A 26609-nucleotide genomic window follows, 5' to 3' on the forward strand; every position below is an offset into this window, starting at 1 on the left:
GCACGTGTGCATGGGCGTGAGGTATTTGCTGATCACTAACTACAAGTCTACCCATTGCTCAGGGTTGCCTTTTCCTGAAGCCAGGGCCATTTATCTTCTTTCATTGTTTTCTAGCAGCTTGGGATGTGATCCCGGCGGGCTTTCCTATTTGTTGTTGGATGCCCCATGGTCCCCACATCAAAGTCCCTCTGGGTCCCAGGCAGCAGAAAAACATCCAGGAATTCTTTTCCTGTGTCAGGCATTGATTGTTCCAGCATCTTTCTTCCAGGCCATTGGCAGTTCCTTTACCCTGCAGCCTCTTGAAGCCACTTAGTGTCTCTTCATACTGAGTAATCCCATTTATTCAACGTGTGCGGCTTCCGTACTGGCGTGAGTAAAAATAGTTCTGCAGCCCCAAGGGACAGGGTCATTTGAACTTAGTGACTCTCAAAACACTGGTGTGAATAATGGAAAGCGCAGGCGCAGCGATGGATTCCTCTCAACCCTCCTTGTTCCTTGTTTGCTTGGTGAAGCCGAGTTCTTAGCCCATAGTTTTCCAAGAACGTGTAGGTGGATTGCTGGGGACAATTGATTTTTTTTTTTAAAGAGAAGTATTGTTCCTTTGCATGTGGAAATGGTGAAGCAAAGAATAATATTGAGCAAGAGTCATTCTGATGGCCAGGCCCTGGCTAATAGCAGAGACAGTGTTGCAATGTGTTTGGGCCATTGAGTGCTGCAGGTTGAGCTGTCCTAGCTGAAATGCTTAGGAACAGAAGTCCTGAGGATATCAGCTTTTTTTTCCCCCTCCTAATGCTATGGATGCCTAGAAATAGCTTCAAACTGGGACCCTAAACCTTTATGTTTCGTATATTTCCAATACGCATGGTCTGATGGTAATATTATGCAACATTTTTAGTGATTTATGTATGCAACAAAGTTTATGATGAGGGTTTTCCATTTGAGCTATCATGTTGACCTTCAACCAATTTTGTATTTTGGAACATTTTAGGTCTGGGGTGTAGGGGTAGGGAATACTGGTGCTTTTTTTTTTTTTTTTTTAAGAAAAACACTGGATTTTTTTTTTCTTCTTCTCATTTTTCTTTTTCTTTAAAAAAACAAAAAAAACCAAACAAACAAAAATCCTGAAGCAAAAAACCCTTTTAGGTGTAGTTACAAATATTTTGGGCGTCAGGGAGGGGATCCTATAACAGAAAAGCACCCCAAGATGTTCTTCTCATCTTCTCCACTGAGGGAGACAGCCAGTATACCTAGGTTAGGCAGTCACATCCTTTTCACTTGGAAAAGGAAGAACCCAAAGACACAGAAACTGTGAACAGATTGTGTGTGTGTGTGTGTGTGTGTGTGTGTGTGTGTGAGCGAGTGAGCAAGAGAGAGAGAGAGAGAGAGAGAGAGAGAGAGAGAGAGAGAGATCTCGAGTGTGTAAAAGTCACTGCTATAAATCTAAACAAAGCCTATTTTTATGTTTGTTTGTCTTATTTGTTTTTGAAAAAGTTCTAAAACAACAGGAAGAAAAACACATGCAAAGAAAGCCCCGGTGGAGACCTGGTTAACTGTGGAAGAGAGGCCCTTTATAAAGAGAATATAAAATGCACCGGACCCCTTCCCCAGGCAGGCAGGCAGGACCCATTCCCGCTGCCTCCGTGCACCCTCTCAGCCATCCCCCGCTCCTATGCCCTGTCACCCTTCTGCAATCCTTGTAAAAAATACCCCCCCCCCCGCTCATGTGACGTCACGTCGATCCTCCTTCGCTGCCGCTGTCGGATAGAGCTACTTGGTGTCCAGTTTGGCCATCTCCTGCACGTAGATACCGATGCTCTCGCTGTCGAAGAGCAGGAAGTACACATTCTTCAGCGAGGACGAGCTCGAGTCGTCAAAGTGAGCGGAGATGGCCTTGAGGGTCACCTGGGCGGCCAGGTGTTTTGGGAAGCAGTTTCTGCCACTGGGGAACGGTGGGAAGGCAACGGATTTAAGCTTCTTGTCCTCAGCTGCTGACAGGCAGTTTTTGATGGTCTCTTCCAGCTGTTCTTCACATTTGTCGGAGCCCCACTGGGGGATGTGACAGTGGATGACAAATTTGGCTGCGAGTCCACTGGATTGGCTGACGGCAGCTTCAGCAACTTCCAAAGGAGCTTGGGACTTGCGAAGTTCCTTCACTGTTTCCAAGAACTCTTTACCCCCAGCCTTTTTCAAGGCTTTCCCTATCTCTTCCTTGAGGTCGATCTCAGCTGTGGTTGGGTGGACGATGCCCTCCACCCTCATGGAGCCAATATGGCTGATGTCACTCTGGGTCAGGGATAGCTTCTGCCCCAGAACGAGTCTCTTCGAAGACAAGATGGTGAAGCCATCTCCTGGCCCATCCTCCAAGGTGGAATTTGATGTTCCTTCTTTATCGCTGTCCTTTGCTTTAGACTTCTTGGACATCCGTGGCTTGGTGGCCTTGGATTTCTTACCCCCCTTCTTGCCTGATGCGGCCTTCCTTCCTCTTTTCTCTGGGGGTGGGGAGAGAATCGTCTCTGACTTGCCTTTGGTCCCTTGCTTCTTGGCCAGCAGTTCGGGGTAAATTCTCGGCAGGACACCCCCACTGGCGATAGTCACTCCTTTCAGTAGCTGGTTAAGTTCCTTGTCGTTGGCAACGGCCAGCAGGATGTGTCTGGGGGCTATCCGGGCCTTCTTGTTGTCCCTCGCAGCGTTCCCAGCCAACTCCAGGATTTCCGCTGCTAGGTACTCAATGACCGCAGCCATGTAGACCGGAGCACCTACGCTGATCCTGTATTTGAAGGTTCCCTTTTTTAGGTAGCGCATCAACCGGCCTACTGGAAAGATGACGCTGGCCCTGGCTGACCGGGACAGCTTGGACATTTTCTTCTTCCCGCTCCGGCCTGACATCTTGCCTCGATTTTCCTCTCAGCTTGCTGACAGAGTGGTCTCTTGGCACTTACACAATACTGGTGCTGCACCGCGGGCTCCGGGCGACCGGTGGCCTAGTGAGCTCCAATCCCGGCTGCAGGTTCCGTCCGCGTGCGTGTCAATGGCAGCAAGCCGCGGATAGTAGGGGGTGGGGTGGGGGGTGGGGGTGAGGAGAAGCGATTGCTCCTTCTCCACATAGCCACCTCTAGGAGCTGGTGCTTTCTTGAATGCATCACTCCTCCCAGAATTGGACTTTGTGCTGGACCCAGAATAAGCAAGCCTTAAGGCCTTGCTGAAGTTGACGATTCCATGGACCGTTTCTTTCTCCGACTGTAGTTGCTTAGAATGGGGAAAGGGCAGCGGCTCAGCAGTTGGTAGAGACCTCAGTCTTCTTAAAGCTTATTGAGTTGATTCTGGTTCAGGTTATGGGATAATCCAGGCAAGTCTCTAATCTGTCTGAGCAGGAGCTTGACCAGGTAGTTCCTAGGACACGGGACTATAGGTATTGAAAAGATATCTATCTGGTTTTTTGTTTGTTTGTTTGTTTGTTTGTTTGTTTTGTCCTCTTGAAAGGGGTATTGTATTGGGGGGATGGGGGTGAGGACTGAAAACATGTCCTTTTCATTTTACCTTCCTTGTAGTGCGATTTACATTTTGTAATGCAACAAAATGTCCATTGGGTGAGTAGCCAATGCCCTGGGAGCTTAGTTGTGACTCAGTGTTGTCCTTCATAGAACACCGCCAACTACAGCTACGAATGAGGGAAGCCTCTTTGACTCATTAGGTTTTGAAAGCAGAACAAGTGTTTTCAAGGAAGCAAGTAAAACATCGTCAGCTTAGAAGCCTCATCACAAGATGCCTTGAGTTGGAGAAGGAGGGCATATAAAGGAAGAGGGCCTTCCTTTATAGATGGAGATCCAGGCCTAGGAAGCTCGTCTCCTACTGACTGGTCCCCAAGCCCACCTCTGTGTTGCCAATGGCTCCCAAAGCTTTAGCATTTACAGCTGGAAAGAAGAGATAGTTCAGCCTCCTTGCTTTTTCCATCACTCACGTTTCTTAGAGGAGCATGTGTGTGTGTGTCTGTGTGCACATATCTCATTTTTTTCATTTGCTGCATAGTGCTTAATAGTTTTTTTTTTTTTTTTTTTTTTTTTTTTCCTAGAGGCTATACATGCCTCTTCCTTTTGATCCATTTCCCCTTTCTACTTCTGCCTTTACTCAGGTCATAGAATTTCTTTTTCCCTGATCCTAAACTCTTCAACTACTCTTCTTATTTCTCTCCCTCCTTACCGTGCATCTGTCCATCCATCCATGAGAGCTGCGGCCCAGATAGATGCTGGCATATCAGGCCAAGTCTAAAGGACCTGCCTCCAGGTGCTATGTCTAACTAGACAAGGGAAGATCCCAGAAGGGGTCCCTTGACACTGGCTTTTGCTGCTAGCTGTGGGGTATAGAGGGGAGCCATTAAGACAGGGAGTGAGCCATTGAGCCACTGGGTCCTCTTCTGCCTCCTGGAGACTTCTAGGACCATCACTGGCTAGTCACCCCTCCATCCTTCCTGTCCTATCCCATCATTAGTTTGGACCTTTTTCTGAAAGTAGGAGGATGTGTTCTGGTATTGTATTCTGGGATACTCTGTTAGGCTAACGGGTCCTTACTAGTCATTCTTATCTTTGTGCTTCCTGACGGTGGGGCCAAGAGTCTCACTCATCACCATATCCCTACCTTCTAATACAATTCTGGGTATGTGCTTGATACACACTGTAGCGTGCATGAATGAATGGCATAAATGAAATAACAGACAGTCTGGGGATGGTGTTGAGAGGCCACCCTGGCTAGTTATCTGGGCTTGTGTTTCCGGGGGTCTTATCCCCTCTTGTCAGATTCAGGTCCAGGACAACGGTTCTATTGTTCACAGATAGCATAGCCTATCTGAATGTCTCCCTGGGCAGCCTTCTGTCACACCCTGGGCTCCTGCCCTATCTCTGGCCCCACCTGGTCCCCTTGCTGACACCCGTGTGGTGGGCCTGATGAAAACTTTCATGTGGCCGCATGACTGCTCCTTGATCTCTCTCTCCCCTGTGTAAAAATTCATGGAAGAGTGCACCTGAGTCTCCTTCACTTTCTGCAGTTGCAGGAGGCCTAGGTAATAGCTTACATAACTCCTCCGTGTGGCTATCAAACGTGAAGCTTGATCTCAAATATGGACGTTGTCTGACAGGTCCATTCTTATTCCTCTTTGCTGTGGGATAAGCTGAGGTCCCTAATGACATCAAGGTCACATGACAGTAGTAAAAGGGACTGAAATTAGAACCAGCCATCCACCCTGACCCATCTTAGTCTTTTTTTCCATAAGTGGCCCACCCACAACACTAAATTTGTTTCTCCTTTCTTACTTTCCTCACTTTCAAATGGACCAAAGAGAGATTCTACAAATGTGGTAACTCAAGATGGTTTTGAGTCTGTTATTAATTAATCGCATCTTGTATCCATCATGTATCTGAAGGATATCTGAAAGATGTCTTAGGTCCTGCCACCCTAAGGAGCTGAAGTAGCTCCTAGAGATTGCCTAGCGAAGGGCTGGGTAACTTCTCTCTTCAGTTTTATTAGCTGTGGTTATTAAATTGGGACATCTTTATAAAATGAAATGCTATATAGCTATTTAAAAGAGTCAGCTGGAAAGAAAAGTGTATGACTTATGCATATATTAATTAGTTCAATTTAGACTTCTACAATGTACATATATATAATGTGCCATATTATATATACCATATACCAATTATATATACCATAAATATGTGTAATTTTTATTTGTCAATTAAAATTGTTCAATTGTAGTTACTAATGGATCTCGGAGGCAATGCAGAACATGGTTGAAATAATCACTCTAAAGAATAGCACCAATCTTAGCCATGATGACTTGGCCTTTTTAAAGGAGGGCATAAAATAGCAGAGTGTGAGGTTCACTTACATTTCCTCTTTAACACACAGCCACGGTCCTCCACATCAACCATGCAATCTACTGCAGACACACTACCCCTGTCATGTTCTGTTATCTCTGTCTCTTCGCTGACCTGTCAGTCTTTCATGAAATCTAGTCTAGCACTGCTTACAGATACAGTGATATTGCCAGGGCCAAGCCAGAATGGACATGTTATGGATTGTCCAGGGATACGAATGAATGAATGAACGAATGGAGAAGAGAGAATTTTCCCGCAATTTCTTTCTACCTTCTACTCCTTGAGTGCATGAAGCCAATATCTAAGTCCCACTCTCCTCTCTCCCTCTTCTGGTCCCATCCCTACCCCCTTCCTCTCCTTTAGTATCTTGACTCAACAAGGCTTCCTCATCCTCCCCAGGCTTCAGAGAAATCAGGAGCAGTGAATGATCGAAATGGACCTTTGAGATTACAGTGTAGAGCTGACATTGCCAGTTAAGTCTGGGCAGATCTGACTTAATTGATTAATTTAGTTGTTGAAGCAGAGACAACCCAGAGGCTTGGATCAGCCTCCCCATCTGACAGTGTGCTGGTGAGTCAGATCTGTTGGGGTTTGAGTCTGTGCTCTGGGTACGGCTGGCCTGGGTGACCTTGGCCGTGTTACTTACCCTTGTTGAATCTCAATTTCCTGATCTGCAAAAGAAGACTAAAGTGCGTCTTTGGAGGTCCTGGTGAGGATGAGCCTTGATAACGCTGGTGCAAATGCCCTTTAGAGACTGCAGGAGGTTGAAAGTGCTTATTGTGTGTAGAGTGGAGGAGGTTGCTGTCATTGCTCAGGGAGGAATCCCAAGGCCAGGTCAGAAGAGGTTATAATTTGACTCTTCTTTTGTTCGATGCACTTCTCAAACTGCCCAGGGTTTGCAGCTTAAGCGCATAAATTATCCTGCTCCAGCAGACCCTGTGTTCTGCAGTGAGCCATATGTTGGAGGAGATAGAGATCCTTATCTAGCAGAGTAATATTACCCAGCAAGGGATGACATTTCTTATCAGAGGCGCTGAGGAGTCAGAGATAGGAGCTTTTCTTTTCAATGGCTGCCAGACCTCTATGTCCTGGGCTGGCACGGTGGGTGGTGGGAAGGGCTTGATGCCCAGGAGTGGACAGCTGATGCTGTTGCAGGCATCAGCTGGCCTTCATCTCTTATGACAACCAGGCCTGATAGGCTTGCCTTGTCAGAAGTGGGTCCTTTAGAGATTTTTGCATGTGGATGCTCTGATATCGACTAGGCAGAGGAGAGTGAGAAAGGAAGAGGGGAACCTCATAATGATGCAGGCCAACATTGGGTGGAGGCGGAGCCCCAGCCTGTGTCAGGCTCCCCTTTCTAGGAGCACAGGCAATCCTCTGCTGCATGGACAAAGCCTGGCTTTCTATGCAATGGCTCTGTAGGGTAGAGTATCTCTGTTCCTACTAAAACCAAGCTGTTGGAGTGCTTCTATGCTCCTCCCAAGTCAGCTTCCTAGAGGCTCTGTGCCTTGTGCTCTGTCCTGGAAGTTGAGTTGTATGGATGCATCCACAGGGTGGCTGAACTGTGAAACGCTCAGCTTCTATCGGGAGGACAGACCTGGAGTTTGTTCTCCCTCTGACACACTGCTGGTCCTTTCCTAATTCAGGCCGTATCTACACCAAAGGTCTACACAGAACGTGCCATCCCTTGTGATACTTGCCAAATGGTCCCCTTAAAGCCTCAGTTTCTTTGTCTGTAGCAGGATGAAGTGATGTCAGATCTTTCCATCTCTCCCATGACTAGCTTTGAGGGTCTCAGTTTCAAGGCCATGGCTTTCTGAAGGAAAAGACTTTATGCAGCCCCTGAGACCTGTTCTGAGGAAAAGCTCACTGCAGATGGGGTACCATCATGGACCTGGTTGACCCCATGCTTTGGGAGTGTGACTTGTATAAAAGGCACATGATCAGGGTTCTTTCCTTCCTGATTTTTGGGAAGTCTAGTCCTGTCCTGTCCAGCTCTGCTCTCAAGTAATAATCTTACTTCATCAAAAGGAAAGAGAAGTGGTTTTCTTTCTTCCGGGACCCCTTCCCATCAGCAGTTCCTCTCCCTCTGCTTCTTTCCTGGTAGCCCCACATCTCCGTTTCCATCTGTCTCTTCTCTCTCCGAGCAACCTTATCTTGGGGCTTTGGGTTTTCTTGTCATACTCAATTTTGACAACTCTCATATCCCTTCTCAATGACCAAGCACAGATACTGAAAGCCTAGGGCTGACTATGCCCTTCTTCAACTTAAATATAGCCAGCATCTCTCTGTCAGCTTCAGGATTATAATCACAGCTCTTGATATAGCATTTATGGGTCCCATCAACATCTCCCCTTCCATGAAGCCAGTGTGGTCACCTTTGACCCTCCTGTTCTCCACCCCATGTCAGGCGTCAGTCCTCAAAACCAGGTTTCACTTCCTGTTTTCCACTCTGCATTTTTCTCGACTTGTGGGATTCGATCCTCTCATTTTGCATTTGTGCTTCTGTAACCCGTGCCTCTGCCAAGTCCACCTTCACCTCGGGCTGCCTATGTGGCTGTGAGGTTTGCATGCATGTGTCTTTGTGCTTATTAGGTAGTGTCCTTTTATTTCCACTTGAAGGGCTTCCTTTAACATTTCTTTAATACAGGCCTTGCCATGTGTAGCCCTACCCCAACTTCCTATTTGTCTAGGAAGGCTTTTCTGTGCCCTCCATTTCTCAGAGAGAGCTTTCAGATATTTGACTGGCAGTTATTCTTTCAGTATCATCTCACTCTGTTAATTTTCAGGATATTTGCTGGTGAGTCTACAGATATTCTGAATGACAGTTCACCTGTATATGGCAAGTTAGAGTTCTGTTACTGTTTTCTGATGCCTATGTCTTTGGCTTCTGAGACTTTGATTACAATGTGTCTTCGTAAAAATCCCTTCACTATAACCAGATTGGGGTTCTAGCTTTAAGTTTATTTCCCTTCCTGGTTATGAAATGTTTTCTATGATTTTTTTTTTACAATGTTTTTCAGCCCTTCCCCTGTCTTACTTGATGATGTACTAGAAACTTTCTGTACTCCATTCATTGTTTTGCTTCCAACTCGTTTAAGATGTCTTTGAACTCAGTCATTACTTTTCCTAGTGGATCAAGTACGCTGTGGAAGTTACCTGTAGAATTTTCAGTTTGGTAATTGTGTATTGGTGTCAAGATTTCTATTTGATTCTTCCTTTAATGTTTTTGGTCTTTGCTTACTTTTGTTGGCATGCTCTTTTCTGATACCATCTAGTAGTTCCCATCGAGAATAGTTAGGCTGGCTGGTAAAGTCTATGGGTAAAGTTACTTCTACAACTCTAAATATGATAAGATACTCTGGCGCCTAGATAATTGGGTAGGTGGGTCTACATATTGGGTTTGTGGGAGCCATCATGGAGCCTTGAGTCATTTGGATAAATTCATAGTGTAAGTTTTCTGTGGCTAAGCCTGGGTCAATAAGCAGAGTTTAAGATCTAGGTCCAGGAGTACAAGCTAAATCCCAAGTCCATGAGGGTTGATTCTACACTGAAGTTCAGCAGGGTATTTTCATTAATGATAACCCAAAGCCTGGATCTGTAGAAGTTAGCCTCGTAATGGAGTTCATTAAGGTAGGCTTGATGTCTGTGTCAGACTCAGGGTTCTTTCTTCTCCTCCAAATGGAGGCAACTCTTTCCCTGGTTATGCTGATATGAGACAGTGTAATGTTATCTCATGAAATGTAAAAGACCTTTGAAGTACATCTTCTTCTTTTCTGTTCTACCAAGATCCTGTAACCCTTCATTTGGATTCTTTAGCCCTTGTGGTTGAATGATGTTTCAATGGGTCTTTCTGGGATGAACAGATGCTGAAGTTCCTATTCTTCAACTTGATGCTGTGGCTTTTGTTTCACTCCTGCCTTCCTCCATTATGTTTAAACCTTTTGAAGGATAAAGTCAATCTCTACCACTGCAGTCATAGCAACAAAACAAAACATGATAGCACCGTTTTCATTCTATGTGCTGGGAACTATTATAAATTCTTCCTCCTCACCAAATTATTTTATCCTCATCTGACCGCCACGGTACAGTTGATATTGTAGAATTCATTTCTCAGATGAAGCATCTTAGGGAGAGAGGTTAACTGCTGTGTTCCACCCTCCAGTCTAGATGAGAAATGGTAAAAGCAAGATTCAGAAGTTCAATTGGCTCTGGGATGCTTGCTCTTAAGCCCTCTACAATGTTCTAAGTGGCTGTCAGCAGCAGCTACTGCTCATCCATGAATCAAAGGACAACTGTCCCATCACTCTTTCAGTCTATGCCCTGGATGCAAAGATAGCAGCCTGGCAAAATATAAGGAAGTAGAGGTTAGGAATCTGGCAGACCTGAGTTGAACTGTAGGTTCTTAGCTGGTGGTTGTGAGCAAACTAACTTCACTGAGCCTTGGCCAGTGTGGGAACAATGGTATTTATCCAGTACAGGATGTTTAGGACTGCCATAAACCGGTTGGGAAAGTTGCCATGTTTAAATAAAATGCTACCATATTTTTCTCAGGTAAGAGTAGATGGAAGGGAGAAAGCTACAAGGGATAGGATGACCTTTATTCCTGTTGACAGGGAGAAGGAATAGAGTCCAGTTGCTGTTAGACACAGAGGGAAGCCCCTGCCCTTTGGTTCAGCCTTAAGGTGTCATTACCTTAAGTCACACTAGCCACTGACATTCTTTGTAGGACCAAGTGATGTAGAGATCTTGGTGATTCCTGACCCAAGCCACAGTATTCAAAGTCTCTTCGTATTTTGGGTTCTCTGGTCGTTCTGAGCCTCCAGACAGTGGGTGCTTTTTCACGTGGAGATACTGCTGTGTCCTACCCTCAGCTTTCCCGCCCTGTGAGCATTCTAAAGAGGCCCCAGAGATGGCTTCTGATCCTTTCCAGGAAATCCAACTGGGTGCTCTGAAATAGAGTTTCTCAGTAAGGCTTGCTTCTGAGGATTACTTCACTCCAGGGCTCCATTCTCTCTCAAGCTGCCTTCCAGTGCCCAGGCACAGCTCTGCCTCTGTCCACGACTCTGTCTCTTCCTCCACTCTTCTACACCTCATTACCTCCTTCTGACTTCAAAGGAACAGAGGTGCTGGCCTCTTATAAACCAGCCTGCCTTAGCAGCAGATTCAGCCCCTGGAGATGGGGAAGAAGCACATTTGGCCCTGTTATAGCCACGGAGAGCTGACTCAATCTGGATGTTGGACTTGCTGTACAATCATCCCTGGAAAGTCACAGAACCTTCTTGGCCCCAGGCCTGGAAGGGAGACCATGGCCTCACTGAAAGCAACAGTTCAAGCTGGCTGCCTTTCCATTGGCTTGCTTCCTCTTGGAGTATTGTTCCTTTGCTTCTGAGAATCTTTGCCACCCAGAGCAATGCACCGACTCAATGCACAGTCTCAATAACATTTAGTGTCATGCAGATTTAACTCTATTCATTAGCAGAAGTAAATTCTTAGCCATCATTCTCAATCTCCCTACTTGCCTTCTGTCTTAGCTTCTTTTCTTATTGCTTTGGTTTAAAAAAAATGTTCTGACAAAACTAATTTACTAGAGAGAACATTTATTTCAGAACACAAGTTACGGTCCATCAAAGTAGGGAAATCACAGCAATGAGAACTTGTGTGGTGAAGCGTCTATCCAATCTGTAGTTTTTCCTTCTCATTCAGTCCTTGCTTCTAATCCAAGGGTGCTACCCACAATAGATGGATCAGCAAACCTCAAGCAATCCAGTCAAGAGAATTCCTTGTATATACCCAGAAGCCTATTTCCTTGGCTTCTCTAGGTCTCATGAAGTTGACAATTAAGACTGACCATCACAACTGCTAATGCTAGTTCACTTATATACCAGTAGTATGATTTAGGTGAAATTATAGTTCATTTTGTTCTAGCTTCCTCATCTGTACTGTGAGATATTGACAGGACTGATTGTCTGTGGTTGCTTGAACTGGTGGTTACAATACTGCAGCACACACACCCCCTTCCCCCATAAGACTGCAGTCATACCTTTTCCATGATGGCATAGTATGTTGGACACAATGTACTTTCCTTCCTTGACTTTGAACTTAGCCATGTGACTTCTTGTGCTCTATGGGAAGCATAGTCTTATCGCCCAATTGGAGAACAGAATGTGTGGAAGGTTTCTCTTCTGTCACGGTCATGGTAAGAAGGGGCCTTTGGTGATAGAGTGTAATGTAGAAACCTTTCCACAAGCCCTGCTTACATCAGCCAACACCTAGGTGACCAGCTGCCAGGAGGGTGAAGAATAAGCGCTTGTTATCATATGCCCTTGAATTTCTTGTTTCCCTGTTCCCACCTCCCTAGTGTTGGGGTTACAGATGTGTACCACGATGCTCAGTTATTTGGTTCTGGAGATTAAGCTCAGGTCTCTGTACATAATAAAGAAGCCCTCTACTGAGTGAACTACAACCCCAGCCCTTTCCTCTTCCTTTCCTTGAAGCCCCTTCTGATCATAACTGGGGCCACCAGAATCCTCTAGAATCATCTCCTTATTTTAAACAAATCGACAGCTTTAGTTCGGTTTGCCTCCTAAATACCCATTTGCCATGTAACCTGATATTCCCAGGTTTGAGGGGTTAGATCATAGGCATTGTTAGGTGGTCTTTATTTTAGCTTCTACAACCCACACTGGACATACACAGTATTATATTTCTATCAATTCATCCTGTTATTATAAGCCCTAACATTTTATCTATGACAGGAAAATGAGGTGGAGTGCCCTCTGATGATCCCCTCACATCCCCTTTAAGAAGAATTTGTTTTACTGGAAAGATCGCTGCTAGGAAACAGGTATGGTCTTTTGCCTGTCAGGCACTACAAGCAGTGGGTTTATGAGACACAACAAAGTCATATAAGATTCTTAGGTGCCTTTGATGCAAAGCAGAGACACTTGGATTGGTGATACTTATCATGCGTAATCGTGATGGGTGTCATGTTGCTTAGGATGTCCCTTGATAGGTAAAAATGTACCATATTAGCGATTAACTGAGCTGCCTCAGAGGGGCCACATGGCAAGACCAAGGACATCCAACTTCTATCTGTCCATGATGATCTGGCAGCCAGGAGACCCTCTGATCTTCCCCCACACAATGGATTTCAGGGAAAAAGAAACTTCCTGACCTGACTGATATCAATTTGAAGGAAATAGCTGGCTTTTGTGGGACAAGAAAACAAAATCCAGCAAGCATGACTTTGACTGGTTTGTATTCTGCTGAGTAGCTGGCTACAGCATGAACAACTACCTTCAGATTTGGGGCAAGGGTATGAATCCTGGAGTGCTATGTTAACCACTTGTGGGTGAACACAGGGTGGTATAAGTAGGGAAAGGAAAAGAATCAGGAAACAGCAGCTCCCAGGCTTGTGGGGTTCCAGCATGGGCTTTTATGGTATTGCCATCAGAAAGTAGACAGATACTTTTGGGTTCTGGTAGCTAGCTGCCTGTCTTTCTATCTGGTTTCTGCTATTGATCAGTAAGTGCCCTTAGTCCAAGCTCTCATTTCTTCCATGCCTGGGGTATCCTTACTTGGGATTTGGTGTTATAATAGCTTTACAATAGAGGTTATATAAAAAATAACTAAAAAAGGTGTATGGAAGGTGGGGAACTTGGGAGAATGTCTATGCTTGCAAGAATGTGAATATAAGTATGCATTTGTATACACCCATATATATGTGTGTGTGTATATATATGGTATGTATGTATATGTGTGTCTGCATATAAGCATTAAGTATATATAGGGATGTATATGTATCATATATGAATATTCATTTTATTTACTGTATAATTCATAAGGGTATTTCTCTGCTACTGATATATCACAGTATAAAGAGGAGTCCCTGCCTGCCTTACTGTGAGATCATCCTGGTGTCCTCTGAGGAAATTTTCAAGTTGGGACTGAGAGATAGTGCTCGGTGGAATCGTGAATGGTGATTTCCTGAGACTCCCCACCACTGAGTAACCATACAAGAGACTCCCAGGCCTGCCTTTGGGAAGCATCTGAACCATATCACATCTTGATACCATACACATTTCTCCTGGGTGTACTCTAGGCCCTTTACCCCTAAAATCAGACTTAGAAGCTAATATTCCAGAGTTCAAGGGGATTTTGCTGGGAATGCATACCATGTTGCTTCTCTCCTGACAGCCTGTGGTTTCTGCGAGCATCCTCCTCCCCTCTTCATTTATTCATTCCCCCACCACCCAGGAAAATTGAATGTGCTCTATGTATGTGCAGGCATGAGCTTTCTGGACATAGCATGTCACCATTTCCTGTTTGGTCACTCTCGCCTGCTTTCCTTCATCCCTGTAAGAGTCAAACACCCTTATTGTACCTTCCTAGCTAATAGTAATCAGAACGCCAAAGCTCCTCTGTTCATCATGAGCCTCTTCCCCGATGGCACAGCTTCTAAATGCTTTGTAAGTTCCCTGTGGCCTTCCCCTGCCTGTCTAGTGAGCAGATTGTCTACTGCTGTCCCTGCAGCTGCAGAGGGATATTATTGATCCCAAAGCCAGGAGACAACAAAGAACTTTCCAAAGGGCACAGAGCTAGATTGACACTCTGCCACCACCCCAGCACCTTACCTTCCCACTGCTCCCGAGGCCAGAAGTACAAAGCCAAAGAGGCCCTAAAGCCTTCTCTTAAATGTGGTGAACAAGTCCTGCAGAGAAATTGTGTCCAGTTTAAAATGTACAGTTCAATCTTGGGGTTACAAACAAGAGTCAGAAAGTCATGAGCCGCTTGGGTGCAGTCTTCATTCAGAGACACATGAAAAGGCGTGTGCTCTCCCTACAAGGCATGGTAGCCTGACAGACAGCCTGTAGCTCACTCTCTTTCTCTATACCACGTTCTGTTTTGTAAACTTGTTTTCTACCCTGCAGTTTAGCATCCATCATGATTAAAATTCCTTCTGGTAAGTCCCTCTTCACAAAGGGATTCGGATCTAGATACTATGTCTTCCCATCTGGTGTATGGGGAAGGATGCAGTTGGTAGGTAGGATGGTTTCTGAACTCAAGCATATCCTCTCAGTTCCCACACAGGTTATCCATCCCCCTCCCTTGCATACAAAAAAAAATCTTCTGCCCAGCTGCAATTCAAATTCCCAGTCTCCACAAGGATGCCAGAAATCCCTCTGTTTAGCAGCTGGGTATGAGGATACAGAAGCCTAACCCATATTCAAGTCATAGGTAAGACTGCACAGCTCCTTGTGATCTGGTGGTCCCCTATGCAAGCACCTTATTAATGGAACATTTGTATTCTTGGGTGGACGGTGACTTGGCCTGATGACCCTTTCTTCTAAAAGCAAAAATGTCTCTGTCCCTATCTCTCAGGATTCTCCAGTGTGTAATGTGGTCCCAGACTTTGCCATAGTTCTTTCAAAAAGATGCACTAGATGAATTAATGAACAGCAATCCCCAATTCATCAGTCTAAGCATTTGTGCCAGTTATCTTATATATCTACCTTGGAAGAGGGAACTGGATTAGATTGACCCGTGGCAATCTCAAAACAAGAGAGACTGTCTTAATCAACGATTGACGTGGGAGGGCAGCAGCATCCCTGCGTAGGGTGGCCTGGGTTGTGTAGGAAAGCCAGGTGACCATGAGCCTAAGCATGAGGCAGTAAGCAGCACTCCTCCATGGTTTCTGCTTTAGATTTCTGCCTTGGCTTCCCTTAATGATGGACTGTACCTGTAAGAGGAAACAAATCTTCTCCTATAAGATGCTTGAATCATGGTTTGTCATGGCAACAGACAGCAAACAAGAGCGCCTTACCTCTTTCCATTGAATGCCTGTGTAATAGTTTTAACTTGTTATACAAAGCAATAAATACTTCTCAGGGAAAGCTAAAAATATGCATCATTTAGAAGTAACCAATTAAATAACTGCATGAGTGTATGACTCTATCATCTATCTATCTATCTATCTATCTATCTATCTATCTATCTATCTATCTATCTATCTATCTATCTATCTAATCTATGTAATATGGTGGTAGATCATAAATAGGCCCTTTACTAAGTACACAATAAATTCTTCTAACTTTGCCATGCATGTTTCTGTTACATCACCACAGGTTCCCTGGGCCTCGGTTTTAACCATGAACAACCTGTAGTGGTAAAGCCTTTCATATTTCTCCAAGTTTCTGTTCAGCCCTTTAGGATGATTGAACCCTCCCCACTGTGATGAACAATCATGATTCTCTTAGATGCGCCACATGATGAAGTTTGTGAACTATGAGGAATATATCACACAATTCAACATACCGTGAATACTCAGTAGTTAGACAGAATAGTATTTACTGTGAGTCAGGTACTGTAAGCTCTGAACTGCCAGTCACCTGATTTGTCCAATCCTTGATTGGACAAATAAGTTTATTTATTTATCTATTTAGTATTTATTTGCTTATTGTTTGAGACAAGGTTTCATGCCTTTCAGGCTGGCCTCAAGTCCCCCGGGTAGTCTGATGGTCTGGATATTCTAGTCTTCCTGAATGCTAGGGTTACAGGCATGATCCATCTCACAGAGCTTACAGATTTAAATCATGGATCAAAAGAAAATATCAAAAGGATAGTAGTTTGTGATGCATGGAAATTACATGAAATGGAGATAGAAAGTTCAAAATATATAAATAGTGAACTATTGGAATGCACCTGGATCTTTTAAAATCTGTTGGCTGCCATATAACACAAGTGGCCAAAAGGATGCCCCAAATACTCTCAGACTCTTTTATTAAAAAAAAAAAATCTGCCCATATAAACTTATGCACTTCAGTAGCATGTGGGTGTTAACATAATCTTTGGTACATAGATTAGTGAGTGAGGCCTGAGGAAGGTAAAATATTGACTAAAATCACACACCATAGAAATGGTAGCCCTGGGTACATTCCCAGGGCTGGGTTTTAGATCTTTGAACCATAGGTCAGGGCGTTGGTCTTTTGAGGTAAGGCAGAAAGAGATAAAGTATTTCATTAGTGACTGGCAGGATCTAAATTTAGACCTCTTGCCCTCTTGGGGCTATGGCTGTAGCACAGTTGATATACTGCTTGCCTAGCATACTGAAGCTCTGGGTTTGAGCCCCAGTACCAAACCAGACATAAACCAAATATTCTCATCATTGAGGAGGTAGATTTAGGAGGGTTAGAAGTTCTAGGTCATCCTCTGCTACTTGGGGAGTTTAAGGTCAGCCTGCAATATATGAGACCCTGTGTCAACACAGAATAAAATATCACTACCAATAGCACAAAACTGTCTGTCCCACATAGTTCTTGATCTTCCTCTCTGATGGACTCGTCCCACCTCCCCATTCTATAGGATAGTCTGCTAAACACAGGGACACAGTTTGTCCTTACAAAAGAAGCCAACCGGAACAGGGGACAGTAGGACAGGACTAGATGACTCTGGAGAAAGGGAAGGGCCCCCCTGGGAAAGAAAACAAACCCCAGAGCCTTCTCATGGGAAAGAGACCTTACTGGACGCCAACTCGGTTCCCTGGGGACATGGAGTTCTTAGGCCACAATCCCAAGCAATTGTCTCATTAAATTTTCTCTGAAATGGCACTGCTATGGCTTCTCCACCTATTACCACTGTCTCCATATGGGTGGATTCTAAACATGTTCTTTTCAAACAGCTTTATTTAGACAGAAGTCACATACCATGGAGTTTACCAATCCTAAAACATTCATTTCTTCAAAAAAATGTCTGGGCCCTTTAGCTACCAAGTTTCTGGGCCTCTCTCTGTTTTCTCTATTCTCTATCCCTCATCAGGGAGGCTCCTGTTGCTGTGGACTGGGCTACTGGATTCATTTTCTATAAATCCTATGCTTTTGGAACTAGCCTCTCACTTTGCACAGTTTTGCAATGCGTATTTAAGTGTCTTGACTTCATTTTATACAATGGAAGAAGGTTCCATTTTGTAACTATATCATGTTTTATATGTAATATACTACTCTTATGCATGTTTTCTCATGGACTTCTGTTTTCATTTATCATACTATACACATACCTAGGAGTGCAGTCCTTGGTCTGCTTACTGGACGTGTCTTTGCAGCATCTTTTGCAGATCTGTCAAGCTTTTGCAGCATGGCTTTGGTATTTTACTGTCTCTCTTGAACTGCCTACTCTCATTCCTTATTCCTGCTCACCTTCATCATGTAACATGCTATTTTGTATGAAGTTTGAACTCATGACAGATTACTAAATGAAACTAGAAATAGGTATAGTGGTTGCATCTTTTTGGAAGGGAAGGTAAACTAGGAAAAGAACAAACTGTTTTCTAAGTAGAGAATATTCTGTATTGTTGTTTGATGCATTTTGGTAAATATATGTCAAATTCAGTTGCATATTTCACTGAATATAAACAATACTGAAGGAAAAAATGGGGTGATACATTTAGTTATCTTCAGACACAACTCGTTGCTTATCTACCCACTTTGCCATAGACACAGGGCCTGTACCTGGCAGTGAAGGCCAAGTGTAAACAGGCTCTTAATTGGCATGATTAACCATGTCTCCATAGGAGCCTTAATAACACCAGTGGGGAGCAAAAGAGGCTGTTTTCCACTCTGTGAACAAGGGGCTGCCTGGCAGAAGTCATGGGGTACTAGAGAGCTGCCCCCTGCAGTAGGGAAGGGGCCTTCTTGAAGCCTAGCGGCATTTCCTTTGGAACAAAGTTTAAAACTATTTCTCATCATTTTCTATTACTATTTTCTATTACTGAATATATGTCACATTCTTCCTTTTCATCTCAGTGGATAAGAAGGCCAATTCTGTTTTGCTCATGTGTTTTCTAAGGTAAAACTGTGTACAGAAGAGGTAGCTTCCACAGACTACAATAGTCCTAAATGTATGTATGGCAGAGAAACACACAGCAAGAAACATGCATAATAGAGATGGGAGGTTCCTTAGAATATGCAAAACATTTATGAATTGATACAAGTTCACAGATTAGAACTGAACAATCACTCCTAATTATCCAAGTTAAAAAAATAAGTATTATACAATTTTGGATAGAATTGCATTAATTCTGTCATGTATAGTCTAAAAACAGTGCTTAGCAAGTAGTATAGGTTATATGATTCTGTCACTGGCATCTCTAATCTCTACAGAGACTTAAAAAAGCATATGCTCATATCTCTCTATCTCTCTGTCTCTCTCTGTCTCTGTCTCTCTGTCTGTCTCTGTCTCTGTCTTTCTCTGTCTCTCTCTCTCTGTGTTTGTGTGTGTGTGTGTGTGTGTGTGTGTGTTTGTATTAAATGTATATGTTCTCACATCTTGAACCAGGTACAGAAAGATGAACAACATCCCAGCTTTTTACTCATAGATTATTAGGAAAGAGGTGGTCTCACAGAAATAGAATATGAAATGGTGTTTATCAGTGGGTAGACTGGAAGAGTGAGAAATCTGTGAGATATATATATATATATATATTTAAAGACACAAAATTCAATAGGAAGAATAAATATGGTTCTTAGTATATTAAAGTCTTGAAAACTGCTTAGAGAATGGATATTGTGTTCTTTTCACAAACATGAGAGCCATATGAGGTAATAGGTATGTTAACTGGCTAGATCTCATCATTTCATAAATAATATACTTCATAACATTGTGTCCTTCTTGATACATATAATCTGATCTGTCAGATTTATAAATAAGATTAGACAAAATCTATGTCCTCTGGATGAATTATGATTGCTCATTGAACTGATCTGGTTTAGTTGCCAGGATGGCCACCTAACTAACACACATATGTAGCCTAAGGTTTGGTCCCTAGCAATGTATAAAACTGAGCTTGGTAGCAGATACTTATTAGTATAACACTCGAGGAGGAGGAGGATCATAGTCCATGGGCTATACAGCAAGCGTCAGGCCAGCTAGGGATACCTGAGACTCAGTCTCATAGGAAAGAAAGCTAGCTGATGGAGATGGTGTCTGTCAATCACTGATCAGAGGTGGGACTAGTGACAGCAAACATCTAGGCGGCGGTGCTTTGTTATTTCCTCCCTTGGTTCGTGTTCCTGGCAGTGTTGCTCAGTCTTTAGGCATTGCCCATTGCTGTGTCGGAAACTCTTCTTGCCAATCAGGATCTTGAACTTGACCTCAGGTGGAAGTGAACATTGTTTTTGGAGGATAGAGGTGGAGCTCAACAGACTATGAGTCATGGTTTTGCCAACTGTGTTTACCCTTATAGAATGGGAGCAGAGTCATGCTTACACAGAAGCTACAACACAGCTGGGTTTTTGGTCTTCCATTTATTGGGCACTTCCATGATGCATCCGTCATCCTAAATTGCCTCCCCTGGTCCTTTTAGTCCTTGTCCTTTTGTTATTAGCAAGTGATAATCCAGGAAGCTTGCTGGCATGCAGAGATACCTGAGCCTACACTGAAAGGGAGAGAAATATTAGGTCCCTTCCTGTCTCTGCACGATGAATTGGTGATGACTACAGTGGTCACCAGTCACCAGGAACATCTGGCTTTTCTGGCTCCTCATGATTCCTTTCCTGCTTAAGCTTTTGATATACAGTCCGGGGTGGGGAGGATGACCTTGGTTTTTGCTGAGACCCAATCTCCCTGCACTTGAGGAAAAGAATGTATAAGTCACCGCAGGACACAGAGTACTTTAGCCTTGTGTTCTTGTTGTCAAGTTGACTAGATTTAGAATCACTTGTGAGTTATAGCTCTGGATATATAATTTAAAAGGATTTTTTGTTGTTAATTGTGTTGATAATCTTATCCATGTATGCAATACACTCTCATTGCCCGTGATTCCATCTTCTTTTATCTTCTTCCCATCCCTATGAATGCTCCTTCTCCCTCCTGACAGGTTCTCCCCGATGTTTATGTTTTTGCTGTTGCTTTCTTTTGTGGTACCCTGAGTTTAATCTTGGGCAGCTGAGTAACCACAGATACGGAACTCTGATGTGCTGTTGGTTGGCCAATAGGTACTCATTTGAGCCTAATGATTCTCCTCCCTGAGAATCCAGAGATGGAGCTCAGGACACCCTCCTGCATCCATCAATAGTTGCCTATAGATCCTGCCTTGTGCAGGCTCAGAGCAGGCATTCCCAGCTGCTGTGAGATGATTATAAGGACATTTCATGATCCTTCTCCTACCTCTTAATGTTCTCACCATCTTTCAACCTTACCCCAGGGAGGACCAAGGTTCTAACCAATGAACTATTTAAATCCATAGTAATTCAGTTTGAGTGCTTTGGGTACCCTGGATTCATATGAGAGGCCTACTTATCTGCCATTGACCTTGGCTGACATTCTTCTCCTGTCTTCTTCTATTCCCTGTTGATGGACGCTGGCTGACTGAGTCTAGTTTTATGATGAGCACCCTATCCCCGTGCTGGGGACTGTGGGAGCCTCTCTCTGGTGCGGAGCCTACAATGAGGTGAATGACTCATAACTTGCAGCCACCTTTCATTTCATGAGTGTTGTTATACTCTTTTCCAGAATGACTGTACTAACTTACACTTCTATCAGCCATGCTCAGTGGTTTCTGTTTCCCCATGGCCTCACAGGTACCTGGTATGATAAGATGTGTATTTACCATGATGATCATGTCAGGGCTCTGGGTTGCTTCTTGTTTTGCACATCTTACTTGCCAAAGGGGGAGGGGGAGACTCTCTAGTGAAAAGAGATATCAGGTAGGCAGACTATCTTATTAGAGAAGACCAACCTTTGCAGAAATTCCCTATAGACTTCGCCTAATCTGGGTTATTTCGTAGCTTGTGCCAGGTGTCCTACCAACCGGTCCCCATCGGAGATGACAGGATTGCTGTGGTTGCTTGATGCCAGGGTTCACCATTCTGATTATCAAATAGTTCTTTTGAACACATCCCTGTCTGTCCCAAACCTATTAAAAAAATAAATAAATAAACAAGTGGGCAGAGGCTGCTCAGCAACCAATAGTCTGCATCAGTTGTCCACTGTGGTCAATTTCTGAGAGGTGCACACTGCCTTCCCTGTGCTAGCAATCTTCCCCACATCTGTATGATTAACCATTTTTGGAGTTCAGGAGTGATATGTTGATGGGGTACCTGCCAATTACCATTTGGGATTAGATCTGTCTGGCTCGTTTGAGAAACTTAATGTTCTTTAGAAATTCTTCATACCACTCAGACATCTGACCTGTTTCACCATAGCTGTTTAAGTTGAGTTTGCTGCGTGTCCCCAATGAGAGAATGCAACAGAAAGTTTCAAGGGCAGAACACCACAACTCTGGCCCTGTGCCACAACAGGCGGGGAAGAACACCTGTCAGGGGCTAGGATCTCTGTAGGTAGCTGCTTCCACTTCCTACCCACCACATGGATGCTCTGGTAATCCTTGCATTTTCTGTCTGACCAAAGGGGAAGACCACTCAAGTGCCACCAATTGCTAAAGTTTGTTGAGTACTTGCTCTCTGCCAGGTGGCTTGGTGGCTGCTTCAGTCCCATCTTCTCATAAAAGTCTCCAGACAATCTTCTAAGAGTCTGTCTGTGTCATGACAAAACCTAAGTTCCAATAAGAAACCTGCTTCCACACTGTGAATCTGCTTCGGTAGCAGAGTGCTTGCTTGGCACCCACAAGGCTCAGTTAAAAAGAATGTTACTTCTGGCATTTACTAGCAGGGTGGCTTTAAGCAAGTACCCTCACAGAGATATCCCTTGGCTTTCTTTGCACACCACAGATAATAGTGGTGTGTTTCAAGTACTCAGTGGGTTAATAACATAAATGGCTTAGAATACATCCAAATATTAGATACTTTTTATCATCTTTTAAAAAGTGGAGAAGCAGAAAGGCTCAGAAGAGTCAACTTACCAAATACCAGACACCTCTGATTATCAGAGCCACAATTAAAGCCCAGAGCACCTGGTTCCAAAGATGATCTTTTTAGCATCGTACTCACTCTGGTTCTTAAGAGGTAAAGTATTACAGGGACTAGCATCCTCACTCTCTTCAGCAGGAAAATGCATTCATTCTCAGCCATACTTTTACACACACACACACACACACACACACACACACACACACACACATACACACACGCACACCATCTCTGCCATTAACCATGAAGACTAATGCTTCCAAGACTTACTCAACTTCTGGTGATCACCTGATACAGAACCATATACCTGGGGGAAGACTCATATCAGACACAGGAGGACCCATTAAACACCTCCTGTGCCAAGCTGAATTCTGTAAATAAAGCCTTTTATAGGCCTTGAGGCCTTGGAGCCTTTTATAGGCTCCAAGGCCCCAAGGATGCTGCTTGTTCACAGACTTATTCTAGTGTCAAGGAAGACCCTGGTCTCCCTACTCAACACTCCTCACATGGTATCTACACTGTCTAGAGCACCAAGTGATTGTGTACACAGCTCATCTTCCTCAGTATCCTGGGATATGTGATGATAACAGTACTCCTGTTTTAATTTTTCAGATGAGAAGCATTGACTTAAGAGATGCCAAGTAACTCAGCAGATGTCACACAGACGATAAATAGCAAAGATGGAAGTCTTCATGCCGGAGGCAATCCTATAAGACAGCTGAGTTCTCCAGAGCTGGTAGGTAAGTGTGTACTTGCCAGAATGCAGTGTACCCAGAGATGATACTAAACAAGGTGTTGGATGACTGGTGTCTTTTCTCCTGATCTTCTAAGCCTAGATTCCTTTTTCAGACCTTTTTTTTCCCCTGTAGGAGACAGACTTGCTCAGGTGATAGATCCAGCCATGATACTGACCCTAAGAGAATGAGACACTCTGCAGAAGACTTAGAAGATTCCTGAGACTGGGAAAGGTGCCTAGAAATCCTGAGAAGAGTGAAGAAGGTATTTCCCCTCCCCTACCTAGGCATCTCCCACCATATTCAATACTTTCTACAGGGCTCTGGTCATTGGCTGAGCTGTCCTCTTTCAATTTAGTTGGATGGAATAGTAGTCTGGAAATTTTATTTTCAATTAAACTCACTTGTTGAACTGCCTCCATCTTCAAAGGATCCCATTAGGGTAATTATAGCCATTGCTACAAGGCATTATTTGCACTCAATTTCAGCTTTTAGGCAATTCAGTTCAAATGGTTCATGTTTTTACTATTTGGAGGTTTGTATAGCTATCATTTTCTTACAGTGCAGATTTCCCGTGAGCTGTTGTTAGAAACCCAAATCATAGAAGCAGTTTTGATAGTGGCCATCCCTGGTCTAGCCTGGTGTCTCTGGCCTTATGTGCTAATAAAAAACAACCAAAGACACAATGTATGAAGCAAGAAAGCAACCCTCTTCTTTATAGGATCAAATGTTTAGAAACTGCAAGCTATCCTTTATATCATGGTATCTCTTGGCATACTAACTAAAGCCAAAGGCAATGGAAATTCCTTCCAAATTGCACAGATTTGTTCTTCAGCTAACTGTTGGCCATAATTATGCTATTTCAAAATGGCAGCCATGACAGAGTTTAGTGGAGATCCTGTTTTGATGGCTACATTTCTCATAAAATGGAAATTTTTTTTTCATTTTTTTTTTCTGTTTTTATATATCCAAGTATATGTGTATACGTGTGCAGTGTGTGTGTGTGTGTGTGTGTGTGTGTGTGTGTGTATGCTCACATGTCACAGCACAGATGAGGTCAAATCCTGCCGCTGTGGGTTCTGGAATACAGCTCAGGTCATTAGGTATTAAAAGTAAAGTATATTACCCTCTGAGCCATCTTTGGCCTGAGATCACTTTCTTTGTATTGCTAACTCTATCTTCTTTAATTCATGAACTGCAGAGAGGTAGCCTAGCTCATGCTCCCTGAAAGTTAAGACCTCAGCTTGTGGACCAGGACTCTATTGTCTCCCGTCACATGCCTACCTTAGAATCGATGCTTGCATGATGAATGGATGGATGGATGAGTTCTCAAAGTACGACTTCTATATTCTCCTTTTTAAAAAGTTGGTATTTTATTATATAACTATTGAATGAGTGTGTTCATCTTAGAACTTTTTCAAGAAGGTGGAGGTGCTTTTCAAGCATCTTTGCTGACCGTTGCCTCATCCTCATCTCTGCTTTGGAGCACATCTTTGCAGGCCTTTCTTTTGTATTTATGTATACATCACACAGAGAACGGCCGAGTTATGAGCAGATTACTTTGCTGTGTATGTTTTCCACTCTGTTTAAACAGTTCTGTCTTTCTGTCTGTGTAGCCACAAATTTCCAACTATCCACTGGAGCCTGGTGGGTCCACTTGTGGGTATATAACTCAAGACAATGTCTGCTCTTCTCCTGGAATCTACCAGTGTCCAATATTTCAGCAGGGTAGGATATGGTCTGTGGAGTCTCTCACATATCCATGATGGACTGATGATAGGCCAAGTTTTGGAAGGACCAGAGTAGGCAACCACAGCAGCTGTGAGATCATGATTGCAATGTGTGTGTCATGCCCAAACAATGGCAATCACAACCCTTATCTGTATCTTCTGGCTTTACATCCTTTCTACACTATCTTCTGGGACATTCTCTGAGCCTTGGGGGATAATGTTGTTATTCTACTGAGTACTCAACAATTATGTATTCTCAGCACCCTCTGAAAAGCAAGAATCTGTGCATTTACCACAGTTCATTGCAGAGAAACTTCTTTGATTAAGGACAGGCATGCCATTTGTCTCTTAGTGTGTGTGTGTGTGTGTGTGCATGCACATGCATGTGCATGCTTAAAAAGCAGCTTGACTCCATATCACTTTAATGAAATAATTGTAGTAAAGTTCCCTGTGTAGCCTAAGACCTGAGTGATATGGACCTTCTTTGAAGCAGGTTTCAAGTCCAGTCAGGGAGTAGTTGGTTACCACTGTATCCGTCATACCGTTACTGTACCATATGGTTGCATCTTAACAGGCAGATTCATAGGGGTCACAGATGGTAAAAGAGCTGTCTTCTCTTTCTCAGCCATTGGCAGAGCAGCCTTCCACAGCACTATGAAAGACATCCAACAGAGAGCAAGTTTCCACCTCACTTCCAGCTTGACTCCTCTTTTATCTCCTAACTGCAGTATGTGATGTCTTCAGCAACGGTATTAATTAGTTCTGGTGAGCAGCCAGTAGCAATGCCAAGAGCTTCCTTAACAAGGAGCACATAGTGATAGCTCTCACATCTGTCATGGTGCTTTTAACAACCCATTGCTTTTAAAGCAGCATTAGGCGACATAGGTGACATAACCTTTTTAATTTTTTTAACTGTATTTGGAATTGACTTAGTGTGGTAGGTTTCCATATGGTTTTTGCATACACTTGTTTTGGTTAATTCCTGTCTCTTTATTTCCCCCATGTCCCATCCCACCTCTGCTTACATCTTTCTATTCTTGCTATTCTCCATGTCTACTTTCTTATCGCCTATGCTTCTCTAGTCTCCTTCCGTTATGTCATCCTTCTCCCATTTTTGGTTTCCATAGCCACTGCATGTTGAGATTCACTCCACACAAATGTGAAGATTCAAAGACAAGACCTATATGTGCCTGGTACGGTGAAGGGTAAAATATTTGGCAAAATAACACCAAAAATGTAAAACCACACCCACTGGGAATATTTCACCTTGTGTTTCAAGTCTCCCCTCACCTGCTGATAGGTCATCTCATGAGTCTATGACAAGACTTGAGAGACCACGAAAGCCCAGGAGGTTCTGTTTCACAAGAGAATGTTCAGGTGTTCTAGACCTTGATGACACATCCCAAGCCCTACAGA

At 43.7% G+C, this 26609-nt stretch overlaps 2 long non-coding RNA genes and 1 pseudogene across 5 annotated transcripts in view; 1 reads left to right on the forward strand and 2 right to left on the reverse strand.

Annotated features, from left to right (window-relative positions):
- LOC110310163 overlaps positions 1-26609 on the forward strand; it is a 212578-nt gene that overhangs the window by 181976 nt on the left and 3993 nt on the right. For all 4 annotated transcript variants that reach the window (XR_003834958.1, XR_003834956.1, XR_002379818.2 and 1 more), the window contains 2 exons: positions 23342-23469; positions 23599-23728. This is a non-coding gene — a long non-coding RNA (uncharacterized LOC110310163). The remainder of the gene's footprint in view (positions 1-23341; positions 23470-23598; positions 23729-26609) is intronic.
- On the reverse strand, positions 1468-2986 carry LOC110310162 (annotated as a pseudogene).
- LOC110310165 lies at positions 20237-26544 on the reverse strand. Its single transcript, XR_002379820.2, has 3 exons — positions 26484-26544; positions 21601-21777; positions 20237-20298 (listed from the first exon to the last, which is right to left on the reverse strand). It is a non-coding gene; the product is annotated as an uncharacterized LOC110310165 (long non-coding RNA).

Source organism: Mus caroli, chromosome 15 (assembly GCF_900094665.2).
Source record: "Mus caroli chromosome 15, CAROLI_EIJ_v1.1, whole genome shotgun sequence".
Taxonomy (NCBI): domain Eukaryota; kingdom Metazoa; phylum Chordata; class Mammalia; order Rodentia; family Muridae; genus Mus; species Mus caroli.